General features: G+C 37.0%; 1 long non-coding RNA gene across 1 annotated transcript; it reads right to left on the reverse strand.

Moving 5' to 3' along the window:
• Positions 1–827: 827 nt before the first annotated feature.
• Positions 828–19,705, reverse strand: LOC121486694. Its single transcript, XR_005986706.1, has 3 exons — positions 19,611–19,705; positions 2,409–2,465; positions 828–1,105 (listed from the first exon to the last, which is right to left on the reverse strand). It is a non-coding gene; the product is annotated as an uncharacterized LOC121486694 (long non-coding RNA).
• Between the last annotated feature and the right edge of the window lie 687 nt (positions 19,706–20,392).

Here is a 20,392-nt window from a genome sequence, read left to right on the forward strand (position 1 = left end):
CTAGCATTCTCCTTTGACTTTCATAACTATTTTTTTGGAGTTTTATTGAAAAATAATTAACATGCATTACTGTAGAAGTTTAAAACCTAATGGCATGATGATTTAATTTACATAAATTGTGAAATGATTATCGCGATAGGTTCAGCTAGCATCCCTCCGCTCATACAGCTATGATAAAATGAAAAGAAAAATGTAGAAATAAGAATTTTCTCTCTGTGATGAGAACTCATAGGGTCTATTCTCTTAGCCTTCCTGTGTATCCTACAGCAGTATTAACTCTAGTCATCATGCTGTACTTTATATCCCTGGTACTTGTCTTACAACTGAAGTCTAGTTTTCATTACTCTAAGAAAAAATGCTCTTATGATATAACCTATATACTCCTGTTAGCAAGCTAAAGGCAAGCCAGTTCAGATCTCTCATAGGTATAAAGGAACAGAAAAAACTCCCAGGCAGTTATAATTTGAAGTGAATCAGGGCTGTGCTTTTAAAGTTTGCAACAAGCAATCCAGTCCAATTTTACAATTGAATGTCACTTAGGATTGAAGTCATTTGAATTTTCATGATCCTGAGTAATGCATTTTCCCACCAATGTGCTATTACAGGAAAGAAAAAAACAGTTACAGTTTAGCAATAGCTCTCTATTCTTAGCACTCTGATGAGAGGTCATGTTGATATAAAATTGGCATTTTCAGGGACTCCTGATAAATGTAAGTTCTCAGACTCGCTGGAAATCTATAACGAGAGAGGAATATTTCTAATTTTCCATCTATCACAAGGGAAGAAGAATTGTAAGAATGAATAGTGGTACTGGTAGTGGGCTTACTCAGTTTTATTTCTGTGTGTGTACATAGAAAGTTTATATTATTACATTAATGGAGATTAAGTTCAATTGCAAGTTATAGAAAACCCAAATAGCTTAAATAGAATGGAAATGTATTTTTTCATTCAAGTAAAAGTTCAGAGGCAGGTTCTAAGTGTTCCAGTATCAAGGACTCAAGATTCTTATGGCATATTGGGTCTGGCTGCCATTCCCAATGTCACCTTGAGAGCCAAGCTGTGTGTCTTAGCAGAAGATCCAACCATTACACCTGCATTACATCACCTGGAAAAGAAGACAAGAAAGACTGTACTTTACTTATAGGGTAACTTGCTACCACTTCTGCTTTTACATCAGTGGTCACAATGTAGCCAAATGGACGTACCTAGTTGCAAGAGAGGATAGGAATGGAGTCATTGTGAGTATCTCTTCAGCGAAAACTTGGGGTTTAGTAGCAGGAGAGAATAGATATAGGAAGACAATTGGAAGTCTCAATTACATATTTAATGTGTGACCTTGGGCAAGTTACTTTTCCCAGTCTCAGTTTTCTCAGTTATATAAAGAGGTTGATAGTTCCTACCTTTTGGAGTCATAGGCAGGATTGTACGAGATAATATATGTAAACAGCTTTGCAAAGTATATGATATCTGACAAATTCACAACAAGTTTTGTTACTGCAAGATACAGCATTTTGGGGTCTTCTTACAATGGCTCTTTACATCTCAGCGAGTCAGTAAGGATAGTTAACTAAGAACTTCTCTGCCACATAAATAAAATAGGCTCCAGACTAGCCTAGCTTCCCACACCATACTTCTGACTACACCCCTAGATTTCCTGTGATCCCTTCATATCAATATGACCTCAGCAATAGGAAGAATATTTTTCACATTCTAAAACACGGCTATTTTTTCAAAGACACAGGAAGCAGTCTTAAGGAGGATGAGAAACATTGAAGCATTTAGTAGTAGATCATTGATAATAACGTTAGTCCCTTGCAAGTATTAATGTTAGATGTTACCATTATTATTGTTGTTATTATTATCATCATCATAAATTTAGTGGAGAGATTCTATGTCAGAATGTGCTTGGAAACATCTCATCTGAGAGCGTTGAAATCGGAGATCAAGGCTCTAAAACAATAGATGAATCTGTCAGGGTTAAGTCAGGAAACCAGAGCCACTCTGAGCACTTGGGAAATAAGAGATTTATTATAGACATAGATCTTACAGAAATGTGGGAGGAGCTGGCGAAGTGAAGGTCTGGAACAGAGAGTGAGAATCAGGCACAGAGTTGCTAAGGTCATCTGTCAAAAACACTGGCAAGAATGCAAAAGCCAGAGCTTGAGAGTGAATATAGAAGCTAAGCATACCCTGACTATGCAATAGGTGCAGAGGGGGAGGCCACGGAGATGTCTACAACAAGCACTCAGCCTCTGTGTGGCCATTGCCAAGTGTCTGTCTGTGGGCCTGGAACAGTGGTGTGCAGCCCAGCCCTGGGTTGGGAAGGCAAGCTGCTCAGAGAACAGGGAGGAGGAGGGGCGACCCGGGATCCGGCAGGCATCTGGGCGCTCAAACAGCACAATACTTACCCCAGCGTCCTTCAATGAATCGCAGCCACTAATTAGCTTTCCTCTTCCAAGTCACATCTAGAACCACACAGGGAAGGAGATTCAGGAAAGTATAAACGCTGTCTTACCCAAGCAGATGTACCTCAATCCAGCACAGGGATTAAATAAATAAAAACTTTGTTTTAAACTAGGACACATTATGTGGCAAAATTTGTTCTCCTTCAGGTCAAGATTTATTTAGGAATTTTAACTTTTTAGATACTTTAGTATTTGTTAAAGATGTGACGGAGAATTGTTCCTCAACTTGGAAATAAATAAGCAAGATGACTGTGTAACATTTTAACATTATGCCAAAGTATTATCCAACGCACCTTGACTCCCTAGGAAAATGGAACTTTCATTGTAGTTATCAAAATTGGTTAGTTCCCAGGTATTTTATAGCTCTGAAATATAGAATTTAAGTTGTAGGAAACTGATAAGGGACAAGGACTTGGTTTTCTTCTGTCAGAGTTGATGATTTGCACAGTCACTGTTTTATTGTTCAATAGAACATAATCTAATCTGCATTGAATTCAGCGACCTGATCTCAGCACCATTCCTTGCTGCCCATATAAAATTTCTATTTTTCATTCTACTGGTTCCCTCATGAATGAGTTAAAATTTTTGTGTATGTTCACTATCTATGTGTATGACAGTTATGTTTTTAAGATTTTGAAAATTATGCTTCGACTATCACCACAAGACTATTATTATCTTTATGAACAAGAGGAGTTTCCAAAGGCTAATAACACATCAGGTAGGTAGGACTGAATGTGAATATGGGGAATCTGAGAATGTCAGCACTGAGAACCTCAGTAGAACAGAGTAATGGAGAAAGGACACAATGGCAAAGACATTTAGCAGGAATCTGGGAAACAAGAGTGTTTGGAGGAAGTCGAACCTCACAGAATGAAAGGGCAACAGAGAGTCACATAATTCAAAGTCAGTCTTGTTCCTATGTGGTGCTATAATTTTGGAAAGGTGGGACTCATAGGATATAATTAGAAAAGTCTTTTCTCCACTTCTCATATAATCTTGCCTATCCCTGACCCTTGGATGAAGTGGGGGACAAATATCATCTCATCAGTCAGTCCTCAGTTCAGCAATTAACCTATCCAGGTGAGCCTACCACTTGTTTGGGTTGGACACCCCAGCTGGAAGAGGGGCTGTAGACTACTTCATCTCTATTGTTCTGCCTTTATTCCAAGCTAGAATTACATTCCTCTTCCTCCTCTAAATTTCCCCACTGGACCCTTCAGAATTGAAGAAGGAAAGGCAGGGAAAGTAATGCTGGTTTCCTACTGCTGCTGTAACAAAATACTACAAAGTCGGTTAAGACAACATGTATTTCACACAGTTGTTTTCTTAAAGTTCTAGAGGACAGAAGTCTAAAATCAAGGTGTCATCAGGGCTCTGTTCCTTCTGGAGGCTTCAGGGGAAGGTGTTTCCTTGTCATTTCCAGCTTCGGTGGTCACCTCCATTCACTGGCTCACAGCTCCTCCTCCATCTTCAAAATGTGGCATCCCAACCTCTGCTTCCCTTGTTCCCATCTCCTTCTGCCTTTGAGTCTCTTGCCTCCCTCATATAAGGACCCTTGTGATTGTACTGGGTCCACTTGGATAATCTAGCATAATCTTTCTATGTCAAGATCCTTAATGTAATCCCATCAGCAAAATCCTTTTTGCCACATAAGGTAACATTTCACAGGTTTGGGGGATCAGGACAGGAACATCTCTGGGGGAAAGGGGATATGATTCTGTCTGCCACAGGGGGGAAAATCTTATTTGTATTTTGTAAGGTATCTAGCGCTGGTGTTCTCTGCATTTGGTAGGTGTTTAAAACTGATTTTATCTTTTGGAAAGTTTCCATGAATTCTTTGAAGACCATTAACCTTCAGTCTCATTACTGGGAATCTGTTACTTGTAGGTCCATCCTTGTCCGGAACAACTGCATCTCTGCATTTAGTAGGATCTTTAGTTTTTTTGTTTACGTGTTTGTTTCCTACCGAGATTCCATTCCTCCAGGAAGCCCTTTTGCGCAGACTTGAAATCAGCTCGAGCTGGCTGTCTTACCTGAACGGCTTATATCTGCATCATGGGATACATCCTTTGCCCTTAGAGCATATTTTAGAAGTCGTAGAATAGGGTTTTGAAACAATGGGTTGACATAATAGGGAACAAAATGGCTTTGAGGGATTAGAATATAACTGAAGCCTTGCTGTATCATATGATAATGGTGTAATCTTGGGCAAGTTATTTCACCTTCATAAGGCTATTTATTAGCATTTTAAAATGATAAAATGATAATATTTATGAAAGCACCTGGCACATTTTTTGGTTTGCAATTGTCCAAATATATGTATATATTTGCTATTATAATGCAATTATATGGACCATGCTTTGCTATCGCTGGTTTAATTTAGAGCTCCTTCATTTCCTTCTTGACTGAGCATTTCCCTAATTAAAGGTAAGAATCTTCATCTGTCAGGTCTTTGGTGTGCTTCAAGTTATACATTCTTTTGGTTACCAGACTTTTTAGCGATGATTATCAAATATGTGGGAAGGACTCTGATAAAAGAGATCAACATTTTCACTTCAAATAGTTATCTCAAACTTCAATAACAAACATTGAAATATTGAGCAATGACATACTATGTGAATAGCAATGACAGGATCAGCTGTAGAAATTAATTCTAATGATATTTGAATTATAATTAGTTCCAAGAAGATAATCCAGGTATCAGAGAAGCACACATATTCTCAACAAGGACTAATGTGCAAGTCTGTGGAATGGAATGAGAACAAGGCAATCCAAGAAAGGTCACAATATATCTCAAGAAGAACGTAACTACTAAAAAATTAAGGGACATTTAATTTATATACTATTGTATAGTGAAATAAAGCCTGATAAAATAAATTAGTAGAAATAGCTTCGCAATCTAATCTTCTGCATTTCCTGTTGGAAGTGTAAACTTCTGTGTTCTGTACAGACACTCTTAAAAGATTAAGGCTTTCTGTTCTTAATTCACTGTTGTATTTCTTATATATTATAAATTTTTTGTATTTTTTAAAGATTTTACATATTTATTTGATAGAGAGCGCAGCAGGAGGAGAGGGGCAGAGAGAGACAGAGAAGTGGACTCCCCGCTGAGCAAAAGCGTGAGCCCAGGGCTAGATCCCAGGACCCCAGGATCATGACTTGAGCCAATGTCAGAAGCTTAACTGACTGAGCCACCCAGGTGCCCCTTCTTGTATATTTATACTATACATGAAAATATCTTTGTAATAAAAAAACACATTTCATTGGAGAATTTTAACAATGTATTCCCTTTTTCTTCACAATGGAGCCAAGCAAGGGTCACTACCAAAATCACATTTAATTCTTATTCCCTTATTATGGAATCTATCACCTGGTCCACAACAAAAAAAAAAATTCCCTATATTGCACGTTGCAATAGAACAATGAGCTTAGGAATCTTTATTCTCATTTGGCCCCACTACTTATTTCCTCAGTATCTCCTGTTTCATAGTATCTTCTATTAATTCAAAGTGGAAAACACTTAAAATTTTATTATTTCTGTCCAAGTTTTCACTAAATAGATACTCAAGGGGAAACAACAGGCAAGTTTTGTTACCCTGACTTACTCAGGTAATGAACAGGAAAACATTTTTAAATTTTCATCATTATGTGCTTGTTATTATTATTCAAATATCATGGCAATTATGGAACATATACAAGAGAAAGGACTAACATAATCCAAAATCTTTAGCTAATTTTTCAGCATGAGATTTTTAGCCACAAATTTACTAAATCCCAATTTATTCCTCACCTTAAAAGATCTGCCTTATATCACTAGAGCCCAAATCTTCAAACCCTATAAATATTCTCCCTTAAACTTTTCCATTCTAAGACACAGTTCAGACTCTATCCAGTTATTATTTTCTCTGGTTGTTATATCTGTAATTGAGTCTGATTACCTCAAGCCTATTTGTTTTTAATTTTTTTTTTTTAATTTTTATTTATTTATGATAGTCACAGAGAGAGAGAGAGAGAGGCAGAGACACAGGCAGAGGGAGAAGCAGGCTCCATGCACCGGGAGCCCGATGTGGGATTCGATCCTGGGTCTCCAGGATCGCGCCCTGGGCTAAAGGCAGGCGCCAAACCGCTGCGCCACCCAGGGATCCCTACTCAAGCCTATTTGATTATCAGTTTTTTCTGGTGACAGTTTGGGGACTTGAGAGTAGAAATAGGAAGTCATAATGTCATTAACAGTGGTTAGCTATTGGCCAAAGTTCAAATGTTTAAAAAGTCTAGATTCTCTTTTTCCAGAAGAATCTATGAGCTATATACTACTACTACTACTTCTTACAATAGGTAAACATCTACTGAGTTCCATGTATGTGCCTTTACATGTATTACCTTTTAAAATCTTTACAAAACTGGGATCCCTGGGTGGCGCAGTGGTTTGGTGCCTGCCTTTGGCCCAGGGCGCGATCCTGGAGACCAGGGATCGAATCCCACGTCGGGCTCCCGGTGCATGGAGCCTGCTTCTCTCTCTGTCTCTCTCTGTGACTATCATGAATAAATAAAAAATTAAAAAAAAAATAAATAAAATCTTTACAAAACCATCATCAGATTTGCAGTATGGTTATCTTTATTTTTCGGAAAGGAAACTGAGGCAGAAAGAAGTTAATTTTCCCAAAGTTATCCAGATAATAAGCATTAGAACCACTTACAGAGTTCTGTCCAAGCACAAAGGCCCCAGATTACTAAATACAGCTTTGTGAGAAAAATGGGACTAAGGGATCCAGCCAGAACCAGATTTCCCCGGCTCCCACATTATTCATTGCAGCCTTAGACAGTGGTCCACTTAAGACTGTTGGTACTGAACAGACAAGAAGACAAACATATATATATATATACTGGCCTTGTCCTCACCCGCCATAGCCATTCCCTTTCTGTTCTTACTGGCTACAGACTTGCCCCTTGAAAACTGGTGGGACTTAACTTCAGGGAATATCTCCCCAGAAAACTTAAAATTTTATCATTTCTGTTCAGGTTTTCACAATATAGATGCTCAAAAGGAAACAATATACAAGTCTTGTTTCCCTGAATTATTTAGATAACAGATAGGAAAGCTAGATGTTTTGAAATTAAATTTATCAACACTGGTGTCTTCATGGTAAAGAGTTGTTAATCTGCCCATTGTTTCCTAAGAAGATTACATTTGCAGCAGGGGCTCCCACTCAATCTATTCAGCAAGTGATTTTATTGGTAACAAAGTCTCCAAGGGACAAAACAGTTGATATACAGTCTTTCACAAAATTTTTGTTGCTATCAGTTTTCTATTTATAAACTCCCTGCTTATATAAATATTTTCTTGAGATTTTTGCCCAAAGATTTATTACTACAATTATTCATGTCTACTGAGGTCAGACAGAAAGAGAGAGAGATTAAAATGCTCACATTTTAGCCTTTAGTGGTTCCTCAAAAATTGAAAATAAAATTGCCTTATGATCCAACAATTTCACTTCTGGGTGTATACCCAAAAGAATTGAAGTCAAGATCTAGAAGAGATACTTATATACCTATATTCACAGAAGCATTATTTGTAATAGCTAAAAAGCGTAAGTAGCCAAAATACCCATTGGTGGATGAATGGACAAACAAAATGCGGTATATATATTTATAAAGGAATATCACTGAGCCTAAAAAAAGAAAGAAAATTCTGGCACATATTACAATATTGATTAACTTTGAGGACATTATGATAAGTGAAATAATCTTGCCACAAAAAGATAAATACAGTAATTCTCCTTATAATACTTATAATACTTATATACTTATAATACTTATATAATATAATATAATATAATAATTATAAGTATTATAATACTCTAGATACCTAGAGTAATCAAAATCACAGAGACAGAAGTAGACTGGTAGTTGCCAGGAGCTGACAAGGTGTGAGGAATGAGGAGTTATTTAGTGGATATGAAATTTTAATTTTTCAAAATAAAAAATGCTCTGGAGATCGGTTGCACCACATGTAAATGTATTTAACACTACTGAACTATAAACCTAACAGATTGGGGGTGCCTGGGTGGCACAGTCGGTTGAGCATCAGACTTGGTTTCAGCTCAGGTTGTGATCTCAGGGTTATAAGATCGAGCCCCCACCTCGAGCTCCATGCTGAGCACAGTCTGCTTGGGTTTCTTTCTCCCTCTGCCTCTTCCCCTCCTATCTCCCTCTCTCTCTAAAATAAATAAATCTTTTAAATATATGGTATAGGTTGTAAATTTCATGTAATTAAAAATTTTTAAGAACCATTATCACTTTAAAAATTATAAAACATAAAATAAAATTTAAAAAAATCACAACCATAACATCAGGCTCATGGTGTTACAAAATTTAGCTATTATAATTTGAATGAAATATTCTTTTAAATAATTAATAAAGCAAGGTTGAAGAAAGGCAGAAGTTCTTGTTATTTTTCCAAGTGAATCAACTGGGGAAGGAGGTGGGATAGCTGAATTCACACAGAGTCAATTCTAAATACCAGATGGATGAAGTATGACATAGTGAAAAAAGGCTGGAGCTGCCATTTAAGAAGACATTTAGTCTTGATACTATCAGTAATTGACTGGGTGATCTGAAGCACTCCCCTTTGCCTCTCTGAAACTGAGTTTCTTTCATCTAAAATTTTGTTGTTGGGATGCCTTGGTGGCTCAGTGGTTGAGTGTCTGCCGAAGCTCAGGGTGTGATCCCGAGGTTCCAGATCAAGTCCCATATCGAGCTCCTTGTGGGGATCCTGCTTCTTCCTCTGCCTGTGTCTCTGACTCTCTCTCTCTCTCTCTGTGTCTCTCGTGAACAAATAAATAAAATCTTTAAAAAATAAAATAAAATTTGGTTGTTAAAATGGCTCATATCTAGATTTCCTTGCCCACAAATATACACACTCAGAAACTGTGATTTAACTCCATTGCGTCACCATTCCACACATACATGTGTTCTTTGTCAACAAATATATAGTCAAGAAGCCAGCAAATTACTACTGCTATGGGCATACTGTTGACTATGTGCATCCTAGGTACATGGAATTTTATTTATTTATTTATTTATTTATTTATTTATCTATCTATCTATCTATCTATCTATCTATTTATTTTAAGATTTTGTTTATTTATTTGAGAGAGAGAGAGACAGAGACAGAGCATGAGCAGAAGGGAGAAAGCAGAGAGAGAGGGAGAAGCAGACCCCCCTGCTGAGCAGGGAGCCCGATGTGGACCTCAATCCCAGGACTCTGGGATCATGACCTGAGCCAAAGGCAGATGCTCAACTGACTGAGCCACCCAGGTGCCTTGGGAGTTTATTTCATATAGACTAGATGACTTTACAGTATTTCCTTATATAATAGTCCCAGATACATGAGAAGTGGTATGAGTATAATGGGGTACACAATATAAACTGAGGGATTAGATCAGTTCTACTGAGCTTGAATGTTGGATTGGGCTAGCTGTCTAGATGATTTAGTAGGAAACATATGGAATAATCCTGCAAGGAATAAGCAACCCAAAGAAACTTTTAGAAAACACTTTTGAAAAAAAGTTGCAATATTAAAATAAGAGTACATGGGTACAGTTTTTTATATATTAGTCTGTTAATCATTTTCATCCCTTGAGACCACAGTACTTATAGCAGTACTTGCAGTAATATCAGCCAAACCTGTCATCTAAATGTCCATGAAAATCTAAGCATATTAAATGAGTTTCAAAAGTCTCACTAGCTATGTGCCTACATGCTGAAAGAAGATGTGATTCGCATTTGCAAAACCTGAAGCAAAAGGGGGATGATGGCATGACTGGCAGTAAATGGTAAAATATGCATACACTTTCATCTGATAATTTTGTATGAAAAACATACATAGAAACAATGTTCCTAATGCATAAGCTAAATGTTAAAGGATGTTTATTGCAGCACTGGTTATAGTGGTAAAAAGTTGTAAATTGGCAGATTCTTTATCAGTTAAGGAATGGAGATAAACCCACACAATATAATGTCATGTAGTCCTTTAATAATGATGCATTAAAAATACATGTGCTATAATGTCAAATAAAAGCAAAGATTTTTTCCTATTTATTAAAATAAATAACAAAGGGATCCCTGGGTGGCGCAGTGGTTTGGCGCCTGCCTTTGGCCCAGGGCGCGATCCTGGAGACCCAGGATCGAATCCCATGTCAGGCTCCCGGTGCATGGAGTCTGCTTCTCCCTCTGCCTGTGTCTCTGCCTCTCTCTCTCTCTGTGACTATCATAAATAAATAAAAATTAAAAAAATTAAAAAAAAACAAATACAACAAATATGAAAGCAAATATTCACCATCTTCTATAAATAACTATGGTAAACCTCTAAGTTCAGACATCTAAGACGTACTCTTAAAATGTAAAGGAAAGCTTTTGTAATATGGAAAAAAAATCCTTCTATATTTCAAAAAAAATACTTCAGGACCATACTGTCATTATAGACTCAAAAATATGTTTTTAAATTTGAAGTTACCATTTACTTCTTCGTTCTGCATGATATTCACAGTCTGTGGGAAGCTGCACACTGTGATCTGAGAATTAATTCAATATACCTGTTTAATATTTTTCAAAGAGATTATTTTTGTTGTACAAGACAAATCATTATGAAGCCAAGTTTTGCACTCCCCAATAAAAGAATAAAATTGTAAGAAAATAGGCTTTTCATTATAATTTTCATTATAGGCTTTTCATTATATTTTCATTATAGGCTTTTCAAATAGGCTAACAATCTTGTTTATGCTGAACAAACAATTCTCAATGTAAATCTTAAAATGACAGTTAAGTGGGTGGTAATGACTGATTGTCCTCAGAGGCTTTCTTCACCTTAATGAGGAAGAGTTGCCTGCAGGGTTGGCTGCCTGCCCTCCAGTTTATGGGTAGAAGGAAGAACAGTGAATTACGGAGGATAGGGCTTCCTGAATCTGTCTATATACCTCAGGCCTAAATTTCTATACACCGGTGACAAACACTCAAGCAGACTCTGCCTTATGGGCTATGAGGATGAGTTGAGGAAGGGGGTCAGGGGATGAATTGAGTGGAAAGGGAGAGTGGGCTCTCATAAACAGGAAAAGAAGTCATCACCAGTTGGGGAATCAGCTCAAGTTTGGGATTTAATCACACTCCTCTCCCCATATGAGATATTTGCCCATAAAATTTCAACTGATGGACATTAAAATATCACTGCTATGATTGGTAGAGTGGTTTTAGAGAATATGACTTGAATTAAGAGCCAGATAGACTTCCAAAATTTTTTTCATATTCCCTCAAATTGGAATAATTGCCCAAAAAGACCTATATCTCACAGCCCTTACAACAGGGGCAGATCACTTATAAAATAGGCTGAAAGAAGTGTGCTTGCTGTTGGCCAATTGTTCCAAAATAGAAAAGGGGTTACACTACACAAGCAACTTCTCCCAACCTCATAAGTCAAAGAAGGAGGTGAAAAGAGTGGCAGTAAGTGTAGATTTAATGGATATTTCCACAAGAAAATATGAGGATTGGGGACAGAATTCCTTCAATAGGAGGAGTGATGTAGCTCAGTTGACATGATGGATAATTATCTCATACTTTGCTCTCTGAAAGCAAATTAGTAAGTAGAAACAAGTAAGGATGACTAATTATAAAAGGGAAAATTATTGATGACTTTACTGAATATTATATATTATTCCAGCATCCCAGTTCAGTTTATTTTATTTTATTTATTTTTATTTCAATTTTATTTGGAGGCAGACTTCATTTGCAAGCATCCAGGACTTCACAGATAAGTCCTTAAATAATTTTCCAAGTACAGTTTAATGTGCTATCATACCAGGTATAAAAATATACAGATGAGTAAAACATGCTCCCACCCTGAAGGACTTTGTAACTTGTTTTCCTTTTCTTAGTATTGTTACATGAACTTTTAACAAACCCTATCACGGTATAGCTATTCCTAAATTTTGGGTTTCCTGGGGATCCTACCCTGAAGCAGAGTATAGAAGGCACAAAGAAAAGTCAAGTTGGAGTAACTAACAGCCTAACTGCATCCTCCAGGGTTTTCTGAAGTCAAAGTGGCCCATGGTGTGCTTGACAGGAATGGATCACCCTCACCTTTGTCAGTCATTGGACATGGACCCCCTCGGAAAGGACATGTCCATAAGTAAGCTGACTCTCTTCAGATGAGGCAGTGCCTGAAGTAGCTGATACCCGAAGACTGTCTGCTGACAACCTTCTTGAAACTGAGCAGCACATCCTTTCTTGAAGGCCATGTGAATGTTATATATCCATGTCCATCCCAATGTTTTATATCCATGTCAGCACTGCCTGGATTCATTTGGTTGGATCTCTCTTCCTGAGTCAAATGTAAGAGAAGATGACTGGCCAAACTATAGTTCCATTGTAGCTAACTTGGGCGTCACAAATTGCCATAGTCTACCTCCTCCACCATCCTTCCTAGATTTCTCCTCACTTTAGTCAATACCTTTACTGGCCTTACTGGCTTCTCAGGTGTCTGTACCAAGATCACATCCCTGAGGGGTCTGAGACTGTGATCATCTGCACTTGTCCATTTAACATCACAATAGGGCAGGGGAATAGCAAGGTGTCCCTTAGTCTGAGATCAAATATATTCCTCTCTGCCTCCATTGTGTCATAGTAGCCCTACTTTCTCCCAGGAGTCAGGGTTCAGTGCTGATCAGTGCTAGGCTGACTCTTCTTATTGCTGGTTCCTGTCCAAGTGCTCAGAGAGCAGCCATAATTTATAAATGAACGGGGCTCTTTCTTAATTCTCTGTAAGAAGTATCCTCTCTTTAGAGACCATGAATTCTTAATGCTGTTGAACCTAGGGCTGTGGGTATGAGAAAAACAAATTCTCCAAGTGGATTATTGGAAATGAGGATAGGTAGCCCTGGTCCTGCTTGTACCATTTGGTTCTTGGACTCATATTCTTCCTCTTGGGGTCACAGAACTATATAAAGTTATTTGATTCAAAGTACATACTATACCTTAGAGTATGTAGACACCATTCTCAGAAAGAATATCAGAGCTGATGCTTCAGCTATACCTTCAGAAGGCTGTTCCGGCATCCATGAAGCCAAAAGCTTCTGAGTGGTTGCTATGTGACATGATTAGTGGATTCCATGGTGTAGGCCCGCTCCCACTCCCAGATTTTTCATGGTAAGGTGGGCTACCTGGTCTGCTATGATGGTACATGAGTTCCTTTCTTTCTTTTCTATTTTGAAAGATTTTATTTATTTATTTATTCATGAGAAACAGAGAGAGGGAGAGAAAGAGAGGCAGAGACATAGACAGAGGGAGAAGCGGGCTCCCTGCAAGGAGCCTAATGTGGGACTTAATCCCAGACCCAACTGCTGAGCCACCCAGGCATCCTGGTACATGAGTTTCTATATCAATAGATAAAAAATTTTAAGCCCTTGGATAGTGATGCTGTTTGCAACTCTGTAGGCAGGAAAGAAATGTGGATCTATTTCCATCAAAGCAGATAGCTAGCCTGTGCACTAGTGATTAATGGTGCATCATGTGGCCAGTTGGTCTCTTTAAGAAATGATGCCATATTGTGTGTGTGTTTTCCTTCCAATTTATTTTATTGTGATAAGAAACTTACAATATATCCTCTTAACAAATGTTAAGTGTACAGTACCTTATTGTTGACTATAGGTAGAATGTTGTATAGCAAATTTCTCGAACTTACGCAGCTTACTTAACTGAAACTTTATGCCTATTGATAAACAATTCCCCATTTCCCTCACCCCCAACACCTGGTAACCATCATACCAGTCTTTGGTTTAATGACTTTGACTACTTTAGATATCTCCTATATTTTGAATAATGCAATACTTGTCTTTCTGTGTCTGGCTTATTTCACTTAGTATAATGTCTTCAGGCTTCAACCCTGTTGTCCCATACTGCAGACTTTCCTTCTTTAAGGCTGAAGAATATTCTATTGGGTGCTGTGTGTATGTCTGTGTGTCATATTTTCTTTATCCATTCATCTGTTGATGAACATTTAGGTTGTTTCCACATCTTGGCTATTGTGATATGGGAGTGATAATATCTCTTTGAGATCCTGATCTCAATTCTTTTGGATATATATCCAAAGTGGATAGTGAGATTACTGGATCATATGGTAGTTCTATCTTTAAAACCACCATACTGGGCAGCCCGGGTGGCTCAGCGGTTTAGCGCCACCTTCAGCCCAGGGCCTGATCCTGGAGACCTGGGATCATGGAGTCCCACATTGGGCTCCCTGCATGGAGTCTGTTTCTCCCTCTGCCTGTGTCTCTGTCTCTCTCTGTCTCTCTTTCTCTCTGTGTGTCTATGAATAAATAAATAAAATCTTTAAAAAAAAAAACACCACCACCATACTGTTTTCCACAGTGGCTACATATTGGGGTTCAGTGTTATTCTCTATTGAGAACACTATTGGTTCTCTATTGTTTTGGCAGTTTGAACATTCAGTGGGGGCAGTAGTTATATCAGCTTTGGTCCATTTCTGCCACTATGGCCACTTTCTTCATGTGTCTATTATACCAGTATGGCGGTGGCCAATGACAGACAATGACTAACATTAGCGTGCCAAATCATCTTCTGTACTTGGTGGTTTGGGATCTTTATAGTAATAGTTGATTTCTTGTGCATGTTAACATATGACACAAACATATTCATATTTAGCCTCCTCTGATAGGTCTAGCCACATACCTCAATCCTAGTTATCTTTTTCCTGGATCTTCCAATCTTCCAAGACTTTGACTAGCTAACTAAATCACTTGATAATGCCCATCAGTCCTTTTCTTGGAAATGATAATTTTTAATTTGGTACCTCGGTCAGGAGTAGGTGAGATAGTTTTCTAGGCTTTCTCTTGGCTTTTCCTGCCATGTTACATCTTGCCTCACAGAACTAGGCCAGAAAGTGGGAGTTCTTTCAACTCTCAAGTATGTCTGTGGCAATTACCACCCAGTACTTAAAAGGGAATCCACATGGCACATTTCTATGTCCATCACACGTAAGTAGTGTAATGTTCTGGATTTAATGGATATTGTGTTGAGGAATTATATTTTAATTTGTAATTATAACTATATTTTAATTTGTTAAGGAATTATATTTTATCACACACTATGGCCCTAATAAAGAGGATGAACTAAGTTTCTAGTAATCCATGAACTATTGATTTCTGATTTAACTTCTTTCTTCCTTTTCTTCGTTAATGGGATTGAAGTGGTCTTTGTCACTCTTAGTAAAACTATTTATGATCAACAATGCTATATTTTTAATAAGTAGGCATAATTACATAGTTCCTTTGTTCTGAATCTTCCAATAGCTCTGTACAGCCTCCAGAAAAATCAAACAATTCACTAACCTAATCAAATGAAAAAGCTAACGAATTAATATGCTGGTAGTGAAAAGAAGTGAAACATTCAAAAACATTTAAAAAATAAATTATGCATACCTTATAACCAATGTTGTATGATATGAAGGAAAAGAGAAGGTTAAGGATGATGTAAAGATTTCTGACTTGACCTAAATCAATGGTAACTGCATTCTCCGTGGAAGAGAATAAAGTGTGTATAAAAGTTGTTTATGTGTAAGTGTAACTCTCTTCTATCAGACTCTGATCCATTTGATAACTATATTAATTCATCTTTAACTCCCCACAGTATTTACTATAATATATTGCATATACTGTTAGTCTCAAATTAGTATTTGATTTATGAGTGGGTAAATGTGGGCTATCAAAATCTTATCTACAGCACCACAAAATAGGCCGAGGTTATTGGAGAAACCAGTCAGAGTAAAAAAAAGCTGTTTTTAAAAAAATTCTAACAGTAGGCAAGCCATATTGTATCACTAATACAAAGGCAAAAGTGAGCAAATATTTCTCCTCCTTTGTGACTCCACATTGACCAGACCAGGGTTTCTATTTTGTTTAAAGACTATTCTTAATACTTAAATGAATAATAATCAGGAAACCCCAGGACGGGGCTGGGGGACGGGGTGAGGTGTTTGAAAAGGAGATTTGTTCCTCAACCACATCAGCTGTGCTAGAAAAAAAGTACAAATCCTACAATCACAGGCTTGTGAGTTAAAATCCAACTTCTTCCCTCAGATTTCAGCTAAATGTTCACTCATGGACAGGGTCAGTCTTTTACATTTCATATTTTGGGGAAGAAGAAGAAATGATAAAGAGAAAGCGACAAAATTCTAGCTAGAAATGGTGGCAGGAACAAACGTGGTGGCTTTGAAAACTAAAGTGGAAAGCAAAACAAAACCTATTTGCACTGTTTGAACCCCAAAGGGCATCCAAGGCCTAAGGATATATCACATTAACAACCTGTGAATAAGGCAATTGCCATCCTTGGAATATGTCTAACCAGACTCTAGGCAGCCTAACTCTGTTGATGGGAACTGACAAGATATTTGGCACTGAAAAGACATCATAGAAAAAGAACAAAACCCAGCCCTGGGCAATGGCATCACTGAGGAGCACTAATTCACTTAGCCTGGGACTACTAGATCTTTCTTTTGTTCACACCAGCATATGGGCAATATTATTGGAATAGCTGTTTTGCTCTTCTGGATCTGTTGCTAAGAGCAATAAAACTCCTCTGGTCACCTTATTTATACTTTCTGCTCACAGGACAAAGATAATGATTTTCAGTTTTGCTGTGGCACATCTCATAGCAACACAAGGTTATTATAAATAGATTAGTTTAACTCTCTTGTTTCCCCAAATGTGAAGAACAGTTCATGGCCTGTGCAGGCAGAGCTACATGTTTGGATAAAGATTCCAAAAGCTAAATGCATTATAACAAAGGGAATTGAGGATCAATTGCCAATGAGAGAAAAAAATTACAAATGAGGAAGTATGAGTCCTAAGGGAGTCAATTATTCCAAAACACTGCCATAAATGTGACAAATCAGTACAGAAGAAACAGGTTTAATTGGAAATAGATTATTATAGCACAATGTGGTTTGGTAACATTACTACAAAAAGTAGTAATAATAACTAACATTTTTGTAATCATTTTATGGTATATATATATATATATATATATATATATATATATAACCAAAGAACCAGTATGGAAATACTACATTTTGAATTTATCTATTGCAAACAAACTGTTCATTGAGGAATATCTAGATTCTGAAAGCTAGTTAAGGGCTGAGTCGACCCTGGTACCCAAGTTTGTTTATATATATATATATATATGAAATATATATGTGCATATCCCACCATGCTTTCCACAAGCCAATCCCAGCCCTTAAAATAAAAATCAAGCCAAATAAACTAAAATATTAACAATAAAAATGAAATAGTCTCATCATTTAGTTATGCCTACACTGTTCATTCCTCTGTATGTTTTCATCAAGAATATGTGAAGAGTGCATATGTCATATATAGTGTTTGCTAATACGAAGATTACCAAGCTCATTTCACCATTGGACATATGAGTCTGAGTAATATCAAAGTCTCAGAACCTATAGAAAAGATCATGAGTGTGTAGTTGAGGCACGATGCTTCTCTGTAAAGATCTACCAGATTTGGGGAAGAGGCAACAGTATGAAAATTCATCTCCACCACCACTTGCTTGACTGTGAATTGAGTAGAAGAAGAAACCCTGTTCCTATGAGGCAGGATCATCCAAAAGCACTAACTTTTTTTTTTAACCAGACACAAGGTATCAAGCAGGAAGGCATGGAAAGAAAAATCAGCAGGACACTTAATTGCCACTCATCCTACTGCCTCATTTTTCTTCTCTTAGTTATTCCACGTTTTTCTCCTCCTGATTTTCCCAAACCTCCTCCCTTCATTTTATTCGTTCTGCCATCTTTTCTTTTTGCCTGTGTCTCCCATTTCCCTCTTATGTTTCCAGGAAGTTGAAGACAGAAGCAAGCTTTCGGCACCATGGGTACCTGTGTTCATAACACTCATTTTGGAGGATTTTTACATTATTTTTAATTAATGATATTTTTAAGTGAATTCGAATCCATGGTGGCCAGGTAGTCCACTTTAATCTGCACTATACTTTTTACCTCTGTTTTGCACATGATGTCTCATATTTAGGTTAGTTTTTATCTCAGCTATTTTGAGTTTGACTAAAAATATGAGTATGAGATAAATTAGAAACCTGATCATTATCTACATCCTATGAAAAATACATGCATTCCATATCAGTAGGAAAATGATAATTCAAAATTATATGTTCATATTAAAATAATTGTGTACATATATGTATATATATGTAGAGAAAAAATACAATTAAATAAAAAACCTTGGTTGAATCTTTTAATGCTTTTTAAATAGAATATGACCTTTTTCTTGGTTAGAACATTCTGACCACCAAACTTCCAGATTCAGAGCATAACCTTTTGATTAATTGGACTTTCTAGCCAATACCACGTGGCAAGGCTAGACTAAACCTGGAACTCAAACATTTTTCTCACTGACAATTATACTTACTTTGGATTGCCTATGTTTACCAATGAACCTAAAAATGTAATTAATTAAATTGCTTAGTTTGGAATAGGAGAATTTGTGGAAAAACAAAGTGTAAAAAAAAAAAAAAGCCATAATTACTCAAAGTTACTCAAGTGAATTTGTGGGAAAATAAAAAAGTTCGAAATCTCCAGAGAAATTTTCCAATACAATTTTAATTCACCTAACCTGGCAAAATCTACATCTACTGAATACAAATGTCTTTAAATCCATGTCTTGTTAGAGATATCTTTAATAACACAAAGTTCAGAGTTGTTTTCTTTTCAGTTAGGGAGTTCTGATTTTCCCAACATGCTGTGTCAAAGTGTGTACATTCCTTTTAGAGCCTGATAAATAGAGAAGCAATCTGTCATCTCTGATATCATCTATAATAGCAGGAGTCTGGGCAAATATTTAAATAAATACCCATGAGCAACACTGAGATTATGAGCTATAGAAGGTTTTTATAATTATTCTTTGGAATTTTCCAAGAGAGAAAGGTGCTTTCCCACCCTTATCTCATATAATTTTCAAAACACTCTGGAGTTCAGGGACGAAAATAAAGCAAAAATTCCCAGCGGTCATTCAGAGAGTTTATAGTAAAGCTAGCAATTGAATCTGGGCCCACCTGGATTTCCTTTTACCTAAATGCTGTGCATGTCTGGGCCTTGGTAGTTCCTTCCAGCTTTGTGTCACTGCCTCTTTTTCTTCTGTAGCTTCTCCCATCCTGGAGCTTGTCTCTCAGAAGATGTTCATGGAATTCCTTTTGCAGGTAAAAGAACTTGGGATATTCTAGGTCATGTCCTACACCTTTCATTTTTTTTTTTTTTTTTTTTTACAGAAAAAGAAATTGATCCCCAGAGAAGTGGAAGATTCCATCAGAGTTAATAAATTCTTAATCCAGGAATAGAATTTTCACTTTTTGTTTTGAGATCACTGCTCTATTTTCAACTCAACAGAATAATTCTGGTCTAATTTTCCAGTAGATCTTTCCAGTAAATCTTTGACTCTGGTCAAAGTTTAATCTGTGTATTTTCAGATTCACATAGTTGTCATTTTAATTGGTTAATTGTTAGTCACTTTTATCTCTTATTAGTAGTGTGATGGAGTTGCAATTTATATTTAACATTTGCAATTTCACTGAAGTGTAGCCTTTATTTCCTTTTTTGACTCAAGGGTTTCCCCATCACTGAACACGAGGTGTTTTGTTCAAGCAGATGGCAAAATGATAGAATCAGGAAGGTCCATGGTGGTTGGTAAGGCATACTGGTAGATTTTTTGTAAGTATCATGCCTGAGATATTAAAATTTAATTTAAAGTGTTGAACAAAATTCTCTATGGATGTTTTCCCCTTGATTACAATAAATTGTATGACAACCAATGTTGGATATTATCTTCTTATCATTGAAA

The sequence above is a fragment of the Vulpes lagopus genome, chromosome 3, assembly GCF_018345385.1.
Source record: "Vulpes lagopus strain Blue_001 chromosome 3, ASM1834538v1, whole genome shotgun sequence".
Classification (NCBI taxonomy): Eukaryota; Metazoa; Chordata; class Mammalia; order Carnivora; family Canidae; genus Vulpes; species Vulpes lagopus.